The 9,722-nt window shown below is 38.8% G+C and overlaps 1 long non-coding RNA gene across 6 annotated transcripts in view; it reads left to right on the forward strand.

The window, feature by feature from the left end:
- Window positions 1-9,434, forward strand: part of LOC116446737 — a 76,725-nt gene extending 67,291 nt beyond the window's left edge. For 3 of the 6 annotated variants that reach the window (XR_004241333.1, XR_004241332.1, XR_004241335.1), the window contains 2 exons: window positions 1,251-3,919; window positions 9,114-9,434. This is a non-coding gene — a long non-coding RNA (uncharacterized LOC116446737). The remainder of the gene's footprint in view (window positions 1-1,250; window positions 3,920-9,113) is intronic. The other 3 variants (XR_004241336.1, XR_004241334.1, XR_004241337.1) reach the window with 3 other exon arrangements.
- Window positions 9,435-9,722: the final 288 nt, after the last annotated feature.

Here is a 9,722-nt window from a genome sequence, read left to right on the forward strand (position 1 = left end):
AAATCTGATCCGTTTTGGAGAATAAATCACCACACAAAAATGCATTAGAATATCTCTTACTGAAATTCCCCATGGAGCTGATTTCCTCGAAGCAGCCTTGGGTATGGTGTGGTAATGGGACTTGTGTTCTGGAAGGAGGTTTGTGTCTGAAAACCAGTAGGGACACTGGAAAAAGCAGTAAATCCCTCAGTGCTTACAGAGGGAGGGACTGAAGCTCCTTCTTGCAGCTCAGTGGAAAGCTGGATCACTCTTCAGGTATGTCCTTATAAATGTTAGCACATGGACCTCATTCTGAAAGTTTTAATGCCAGTACTTTACATTGGGTAACTTGTAATATACAAATAATATCAGCTCCATGAAGACTTTAAAATAGAAAGGAAGAGGATGTTTAAGTCCTGAGGGTTGCTCCCATATTAGATCTCCTTGTACTGCAAATTCTATGTAAGTAAAAAATAAGAGCATTTGACTGTTTCATAAAGCTACGCATATTTGATAGTGCCATATCATAAAACGCTTGTGTCTTGGGTAGCTGGGTGTGGTAGTTGTAAAAGTGTCAGATTTATTCTAGGAATTCTCTGGGTTCATATTTTTTAATTGCTTTTATTACTTGTATCTCCAAGCAGAGGTGCATAGAAACAATCAGTAATTTGTCCTCTAGCCACGTGATTTCATGTAACTGAGCCAACGTCCTCTGCACACAGAAAGAAAGCAAAGCCCCAGGATGAAAGCTCTGCCTCGGATTACCTGGGATTAACTGGTGAACACAAAAAGGGTATTAATAAGAAAATAGTGGAGGGCTAGCACAGGTCTTCTCCCCTGAACAGAATCTAAGACACAACCTTATACCCTGGTGGGTCTGCTCTGTGCCTCTTTAGCAACTTTTGGTTTTAATGGTTTGTGCTAAAGTGGGCTGGGACAAATGTAATGGATGTAGGGGGCAGGAAAAAACCCTTCTGCTCTAGTGTTCGGTTTTAAATGATTTTCAGATGAAAAGAAAGCTGAATATAGTGCACAATATTATTCCAAATAAGGAAAGGAACTGGCTTGGAAGAGAAGGTGGCTGAGACTGAAAGCAAACACAGCACAAGAGAAATGTAAAGTGCTGTCTTATAAACTGTGTATTTCTCCTGCTCTGTCAGTTTATTCATAATAGTCGGTCCTTAAAGTAAATAAATAAACAGTGTGGATATTTTTTTTCCATTTTTCTTTTGCCATTTGTGTACTTTATTCAAACCATTTCTTTTCAACAGCTTTTTGTCTTTCCTTCCATGGCAACAAAGAGCCAGGGCTCCTTTGCAAAAGCAATACAGTCCTTCCCATGAGACCCTCTCCATGCTAAGGTAGGTACAAATCCCCACCTGTTGTTAGGACTGCTAACATTATTGACCAATAATGATGATAATGAGACAGCTCCTAGAAATGCATTATTAAGATGATGGTGTTACCCACAGCAAGTGGTGATCTCTAGGTTTTATTACACTAAGACAGCCTTAAAATCTTCAAATCATTTACAGCTTTATCGCACTTTTTCAGTGGCTGTTATTGCTCAGCCATTCCTCTTTTTCTTCCTGTTGCCTTCTCAGATGAGCAAAGATCTTTGATGATTCCCTTTTCTCACTCCGTGAATGAATCAAACAGCTCAAAATCGACAGGGCTTTTAAAAAGGAGGAGCACTGGAAGAAGGAGATTGGTCAGATAGAACAGACATGCATTTGTCTGGAGCTGGATTGGTCTGGTTTTGTAGTTGACATTTGTGAGCACAAAAGCATTACGGAGAAGTAACAATGGCATTTTTAGATTAAATAGTAGTAGATAAAGTTAATTTTGTACTAAATACCACTGTAATATTATGTCTTGCAGTATATTTCTAACTATTCTGAAGTGATAATCAGTTTTCTTTCCTGTGAAAAGATCCATAGTCTAAGGAGACTCTTGAGTGGCAGCCTAGATATGAGAAATGCTATTTGAATTAGGCACAGTTTATGTGCCTAATAAAAAGGCATATACTATGCTTATAGTACCTTCCAGAGGCTTTCTCTCACTTTTAGACCTTCTTCACAAAAGCACATGCAATAAAAATGTTGCTGCCACCAGCTTGTATGCCTGAAAGGTCAATTCTTTTTCTTTGTTCTAACTTTATCAGTTTCTTTAATAAAAGATATTAACTCTCTTCACAAACCTGTCTCACAGAGAGAAGAAAAATATCCCCATCTCCAAAGAAAATATCATTTCTATTTAATGATTAAAACAAATCAGTGTGAGAGAAGACATAAGGCAGCTACCAGAAAATTCTGATGAGTAGCAAGCTATAAAAGCTTCAGTTTTCTGGCCATTCTGAAAGTGGTTTTTGTTTTCTTAGTAAAATTGAGCACAATAGAAGAAGAAATCTTTCAAGGCCATGGTTAATACATCAGGAAAAGAATTCTTCCTTCCTGACAATCTGGACGATGCCCTTTTTGATTCCAGCAGGTGCTACAGCAGCTCAGTACCAACTCCATTCCTTCAGCCTGACTCATGGAACATCCCCTCTGTAAGGGGAGACCAACACCAAACTCGCAGCTTTCACTGCTGGAAAAGACTGAGGTGACCTTGAGAAGGGATTCCTGGCTTTGTCAGAGGAAACTGATGGGAGGGTACTGCCTAAGGCCTTGACTATGAACACACGTCAAAATCATAGGAGATTATTACCAATAAGATCATGATAACACTAATAATTAATAATGATTAATAATAACAAACAACATTCATTACATTTCTATAAAATAAAACAACTATGATATTACAATAGTAATTAATAGTAATAACAATCATTAAATTTCTGTAAAACATAACTGATATTACAATAGTAATTGCTACTAATTAACAGTAAAAACCCCACTACATTTCTAAGAAATATATAAGTAATTAATAGTAACAAACAAAAACTATTAAATTTCTAAAGAAGTTAACAACTATGATCTTACACTAGTAATTAATACTAATTAATAGTAACAAACAAAAACCATTGCAATTCCATAAAATGTAACAGTAATTAATAGTAACAAACTCCATAACATTTCTATAAAATGTAACAGTAATTAATACTAATTAATAGTAACAAACAGAAACCATTACATTTCTATATAATCTGGCAGTAATGAATAGTAACAATCATTACATTTCTATAAATATAATTTGGAGATCATAATAATAATTAAATTTCTATAAAATATAATACTACTAAGAACAATGCTAATAAGATGTTAGTCTAGTGCAGGTACCCAGACCTGTGTTGTTTATACCGAGTAGAACACAAACCCCAGTTCCAATTTTGAGCTAGTGCATTTTTGTTCCAGGTTCAGCATTTAAATTCATCCCCTCTCTGGGTGTGAATAATACAAGTTATCCCTGTATGACAGGGAAGAGCCAAGCCTGTGCAGAGTTCATTAGCACACTGTGCTCTGCATGGTCACTGCTTGATTATTTGAGGGTGTTTGTGGAAAATAAGTCTAAAGTTCAGCTTTGGTGGATGATCACTCTTTCTGCACCATTTAAGCATATCATCTCATTTCTAATGGTACTGATTACAAAAATTCATGGGCAACCACAGTCATTTTCTGAATGGAAGGCCAAGAGAAATGTGACCCTGTTATAAAACAAAGCCCATGCTACAGTGAGCGGTGCTAATATGGGCTAAAGGCTTGGGGGGAGGGGGCCTGTTTCCGTGTGTGATTAAATGCATCTCATTGGTATAATGCCTTCCCATTTAAACAGCTTAATTTTAAAATCACCAGATAATTGTGTAATTGTGGTATTTCTGTTCCCGGTGATGAATCAGGGTCTCCTGTCTAATGGTTCTGTGAAAATAAAATTGCCTGAAAGCAGACCCAGCTTTGTTCCGTGATGTCACTGTGGGGCTTGGAGCTGGGCCCTGGAGCAGGTAAATGACGTTTCACCTGGCAAATACACCTACACCTACTGGGGCCGGTTCACTTCTCATTCCAAGAAGGATATTACTCATGACATCCCCGATGTGGTTCCACAGGCCAGTCAGCTGCTTCTGATTTCTCCTTGTAGCAGCTCCCTTGAAGAGTGTGTCAGCTGGGAAGCTGCACTGTTGCTGTCAAAGGAAGGTCAATCCATTATACATAGTGTTGTTGGACTCAACTGAAAAGAAATATACCCAAAGCAAGCAAGTCTCAGTGTTCTTTTTATGTCTTCCCATTTCACTAAAACACAAGCCACTTGCTAAATACATGTAATTTGAGTCAAATTGGTATAAATGCCTATCAACGATAGGGGTAACACCAAGGATGCTAAGGAAAGAACAGCTAGGTGTTACCAATTAAATACAGCAGTAGATTTGGGAGAAAGAGCTGGATTTGTATGAACATGCTCTTTGTGCTTTGCTTCTTCATGTAGAATCTCCAGAGACTAGTAAAACACAAGTCATTATGGGCAGCTTCAGGTAATCTTTAATTCTTTCACTTCACCCAAATGGGGCTTGGCACACAATTTCCAGATGCAACTACAGTCTGCTGTGAAACTGCACTGCCCCAGGCTACTGGCTCTGCTAAAGGCAAATGAATGGGTGGGAGAAAAATGTGAGTTCAGGCCAGCAGAAAGATTTGATGTGTCACCTGTGCCTGTTCCATCCCATGTCCACCTCAGCCTGCTGCCAGGGCGGGTTATGCACCACATACACATGTACAGGTCCTGCTTTGTGTGCAAAGATGCTACAAAGCAACACCACACACTCACAGCAATGTGGGGTGTTCCCAGGAGCCATGGTAAAACACTCTGCTCTCCACAGCATGATCGAGGCCAGGTGTGAGACGCACCAGCAAATGAAACCACAGCATGTAACACAAACACCCCCTGCAGTACAGATCTAAAGTCATGGGTCTGTGTAGGACTCATGGTTACTACCCTTTTATTTACTCATATATCCATTTATTTCTGTGTCAGTATTTCAATCCAAATACTTATTGCCTTATCTTGCTATTTTCTTCACTGATGTAATTGAAAGATATTCCTGTAGTTCCTCCACTTTAATTTTGTTAATCTAAACAAGCCTAGCAAAGCTATTTGAATGTGTCTTTAACAGAGACACTGTCCTTCCTATAATCAAGCCAGCAGTTCTTTTGTTATCCAGTCCAATAAAGTGATACATACAGTTTCAAGGGGACTGTTAACATTGCTCTAAATGAAAGCACATCAGTGGCTTTAACAGGATTTTTTTGGATTATGCCAGGAAACACCATGCCTGCTACATGAAAAGTGCACTGGTTTTCTCTTGGCAGTGGCAAATATGCGGGTCACAGCCACAGTAAACCAAAAATACTCCCAGGCCTTTGTTCTTTATTTTTTTTCCCCTCTTCTGTAACTTCCAGATGATGAACTGCAGAAGGTCTTGTCCTCTGGGACATGAATTTATGCAGTGTATTTTGTGATAGTAGGATCCAAAGTACATTTCCTTGCATAGTTAATCTTATTTTTGTCGTTGTACCTGTTGAAAGGCATTTAGTTTCCTGTTTATACAGAGACAGCCCTGACTTCTGTTTTAGCATCAGTTGAAAATTTAAAAGAGAGAGGATTTTCCCACACATTAATGAATATTTTTATCAGTATTGAACTCCAGGTTTCCTTTTTATATCCCCTACCCTAATTTCTTTCTGCCTCTGAGTGCTATACAAAACCCATAAGGGGGACAAAGTCTGAGAAACAGACTTCACGTGAACATTTTAAGCCATACCTTGAGAGGAAACCTTTGCAATTTCAGTATGCGCATGTCGAGAAGAGCTATTAAAATACATGGTTCTCTAAGGCACTGCTTTGCTTCACTGCTTCACCTTCCCCTCCTGTTAGACAACAGCCAATGCAGTCCATTCCTGTTGGGAGGTTTAAATTGTGAGCTCCTTGGGCCATGGGTTGTTACCTTGTTGCTTGGTGCTTTCACAGATTTTAGTCCCAGGAAGCCAATGACCTTGACTGGACACAAAAAACACACCTTATACAAATTATCCATTAAGTATTTTGAGAGTCTTTGGCATCACACAGATTCATTCACCCACACTGAATATGTCTCCTGCTCAAGGCAAATTGTCTGAACTTCTTGCATAATACTCTGCCTTATTTATGAGTATTTCTGCCTCTAACCTGCTCTGTGTCTACTACACTTTCTGTTTCTTACCATTTTTAAGGACAAATCAGTAACTTCAAAAGCTGAAGAATCCTGTCCTGAGTGGCCACCTGACAATATGTAGACTCTAAGGCAAAGGCTCAAAAAAAATTGGTGACTTTATATTCCTACCTTATTATATGATGTTAGACACCATCGCATTCTCAAGTTTTACTAAGCTGAAAACAGACTGGAAGACAAAGGAAAATAATCCCTAAAAGCTTAAGAAATACAATTTTACATGTTGGCTGCCTCTGTGTTTTTAAGGTTTTTAAAAACTGAACCAAAGTATCTAAGATTTAAACACCAACTTGAGCTGTCAAAAATCACTACAGATGTAGGTAAAATTATTGTTCATGTAGCAGAATCTAATTCCTGTCTCTCTCTGAATTTTGGACACAAAACTGGCTGACAGCTCACACTGCAGTTATATGAAAACATCACTGTCAAAAGCACAGACACTTCAAACATTTTTCTACTACATTTGTGGTAAAAAAGGCTTTCTAAAAGCTTATCATTTTAGAAAAATAGCACATATATGAGAAAAACAATGGTTTAAGATTGTTTCTTTTGCCAAGTATCAAGTAAAAGCATTAGAAACAGATACTGCACTATTTCATGAAGTCAGAAAAAGGTAAAGACTCGTAATTTAATGTCATTATATAGACACACTCCTATAATATTGTAATCATCTACTACTTGAGACAATGAAACCAATCCAAAAGCTTTACCTTAAGATAAGAAGAATTTTACACTGGAAACAAACTGAATACATATGGCAACCCTATGCACTATTCAAATGAATCCATTCAATTAATATTTAAATGAAAAATCATTGATATTCTCAAACTTAAGAGAAAAAACTCTTTAATAATCCCACTATACATGGCACTGCAATTAATAACATGCTGAGTGTAAAATGTGCGGGTTTTTTCTTTCTCCTGTTATGGTTTAACATGTCTGAAGGATTCTGTTGCAGATTTGTCTTTTAAAGAGCACAGGCCAAAGAACTTCACTCACATGGGCTTTCCAGTGTCAAGTTGTTGATACTGTCACAACTCTTACTGCCATTGTACCTTAAATCCCAAATGAAACAATTACTTCATTATCTAGAGAAGAGTAACCATTCAAGATATGGCATGGAAGGAATAAAGGGAAGATCCTTACCTCTACATTTTCAGAACTTGAATGAAATCTATTCAGAATATAAGAAACACTGCAATATATCACTGTTCAATGGGGAAAAAAAAGACGGAGAGAGACAAAGAAGGATTTGAGTTTAATTCTTGGATGCTTTTGAAGGACAAGTAAGGTACATGTCCGCAAGTACAATGCAGATGCAAGTGGCATAAGATGTTTGGGGCTTTTATAGCATACTGGAGACTTTAACTTTGTGATAGAAATTGTCACATTACAAGCCTTTCAACATAACCCCAACACCTTCCTACAATTTAATTTCTTCCTTTATTCAGACCACAGATAGTTTCCACAATGGAAAAGTACAGGCAACTGGAGGGAAAAAAACCTCAAACACTGCTGAATGAAACACAGATGTAGAAGGGCAGCAGACGTTCTTTTTCTTGGTAATTATGTTTCTGACAGTCCTTAATGTGATTTCCTACATCAAGAGGAGCCACTGACACAAATAAGTATTTCCAGACTTTGTTTTGCAGTTTTCATTGCTAGAAATGTTCTGTTCAGCTCTACTAAAGGGACAGATAATGTACAGGGTATGGAGGAAAAGTGCTCTTTGCCTGATGTTGTTGGCTTCTCATCCACTACATGGTGTTTGCTGATACAATCACAGTATTTTCTATGGGAAAATGAGTTTGGTCAAACTTCCATTAGGAAGGGTTCAGAATGTAATTAAGATCAGTCTAGAATAGTTCAGTGCCATTCTTAGTTTTAGAGAGGACTGTATCCTGGAGATCTAGGTTAATCTTATCCCTGTATCCATCAAGCTACTGGCAATTTTGAATTAATGGCAAAGTGGAATTGCTGAGGGGTTTTCCCATTCTTAAACATTTTACTCCTTAGTGCTTCCATTAGCAACATGTACTTCAAAGAGATCAGAGTATAGGTGATCCTGTAAAGTATTTTCAGACTAAGACTATTGTGACATGTATTTCACACTCAGTTATTGATGCGTTAGGGAATGAAAAATATGAGAGGCAGAAGGCACCAGTAAGGGGACACTCTATATGAACTGAGTGTGCAATCTGACTGGAAATTTCATCTAAGTGTCTTTGGAATTAAAGGCTGTTATCTGACCTTGGTGCTTACCAAGTTTTCTTATAATTGCTATTGTAAGCAAAAAAAAAAAAAAAAAAAGCTTAAATATAAAAACTCACCAAAAAAAGACCAAAGATTAACACAGCACTTAACTAAACTCAGTAACCACACCAGCCTAGTGATGCGTGTTCACTCAGCCAGCACAGCACCGCTGCTGCTTGCAGCAATTTTTGCATCCAGTTTCCTTGGTGTTTTTTTAATCATCTTACAATTTTACGTGAAATTACATGTAGGTAATAGAATGGAAAAACCCAACACCTTCCTACCAACTGCTGCCAGATGTTTTCAAAACTGAAAGTAAGGGTGAGACCCATTCCAGTAAAACTAACAATGGAGTGCAGCAGAGATTCCCTCACTTGCCCACCACATGCCCTGTTAACAGCACAGGCCAGTCTGCCTTTGAGCCACAGCGGGCCAGTAGCCCTGTGCTTCCCGTGTTCCCCGCACAAACTGCAGGGAAACAGCGGATCAGGGCATTGCTGCTGTGCCCTGCCTGTATAGCCTTTATGGACTGGAGGCAGAATCTGCAAGACAAGCAAGACCTTTTCTTTCCCTCAGGAGCATCTGCAGCTCTCCTCTGCTGCACAGGCACCTATCTTGTGGCAGTTATAATATTATTTGAAGTTATCTCTTATCTGTCCTATCTGCTTCCTTTTCACAGGAGAATTGAGCTGCTTTCTGTGTGGGGCCAAAGACTGCATACCCTGAGTGAACTCACAGCAGGAAACCTCAAGGCCTTTTTGGGACAGGCCACGTCATTCCAGAGCCCTGTGTGGAAAAGGAACCAAGCAGTTCCTCCAGCTGCCTTCTGCACTAGAGAGCAACTACTACCTTTCTGCAAATTTAAAGCTAGACCTGATGAACAAAAGGATTTCCAGTCTGTCCCCAGGATGTTAAATACACACAGTGTGTCGGTTTGGCCAAATTTAAAAATATATCCTCTGAGACCAGGCAGGTTACAAACCACCCCTCCCCCCCCAGGTTCGGGGAAAAAAACCTTTTTCCTCGAAGGAAAGTGAAAGAGATAAAAACTATTTATTTAACAAATACACAGGAAAAAGATACTAATGCTAAATAATGAAACCTCTCGCTGTAGAGAGAAAACCTGGGAAAATTTCAGAGTCCTTCCATAGTCTCTCTCTCCCCCCCTCCTTGGAGCTGGGATGGGGTGGTGGGCCCACCTCCAGGGCCAAGGCCTCGGTGGAAATTCCTCCCAATGTATTCTGATGTTGAAACCATCCAGCACAGAAAAAAGGGGAAAAAAACCCAA

This window comes from Corvus moneduloides, chromosome 7, assembly GCF_009650955.1.
Source record: "Corvus moneduloides isolate bCorMon1 chromosome 7, bCorMon1.pri, whole genome shotgun sequence".
In the NCBI taxonomy this organism is placed as follows: Eukaryota; Metazoa; Chordata; class Aves; order Passeriformes; family Corvidae; genus Corvus; species Corvus moneduloides.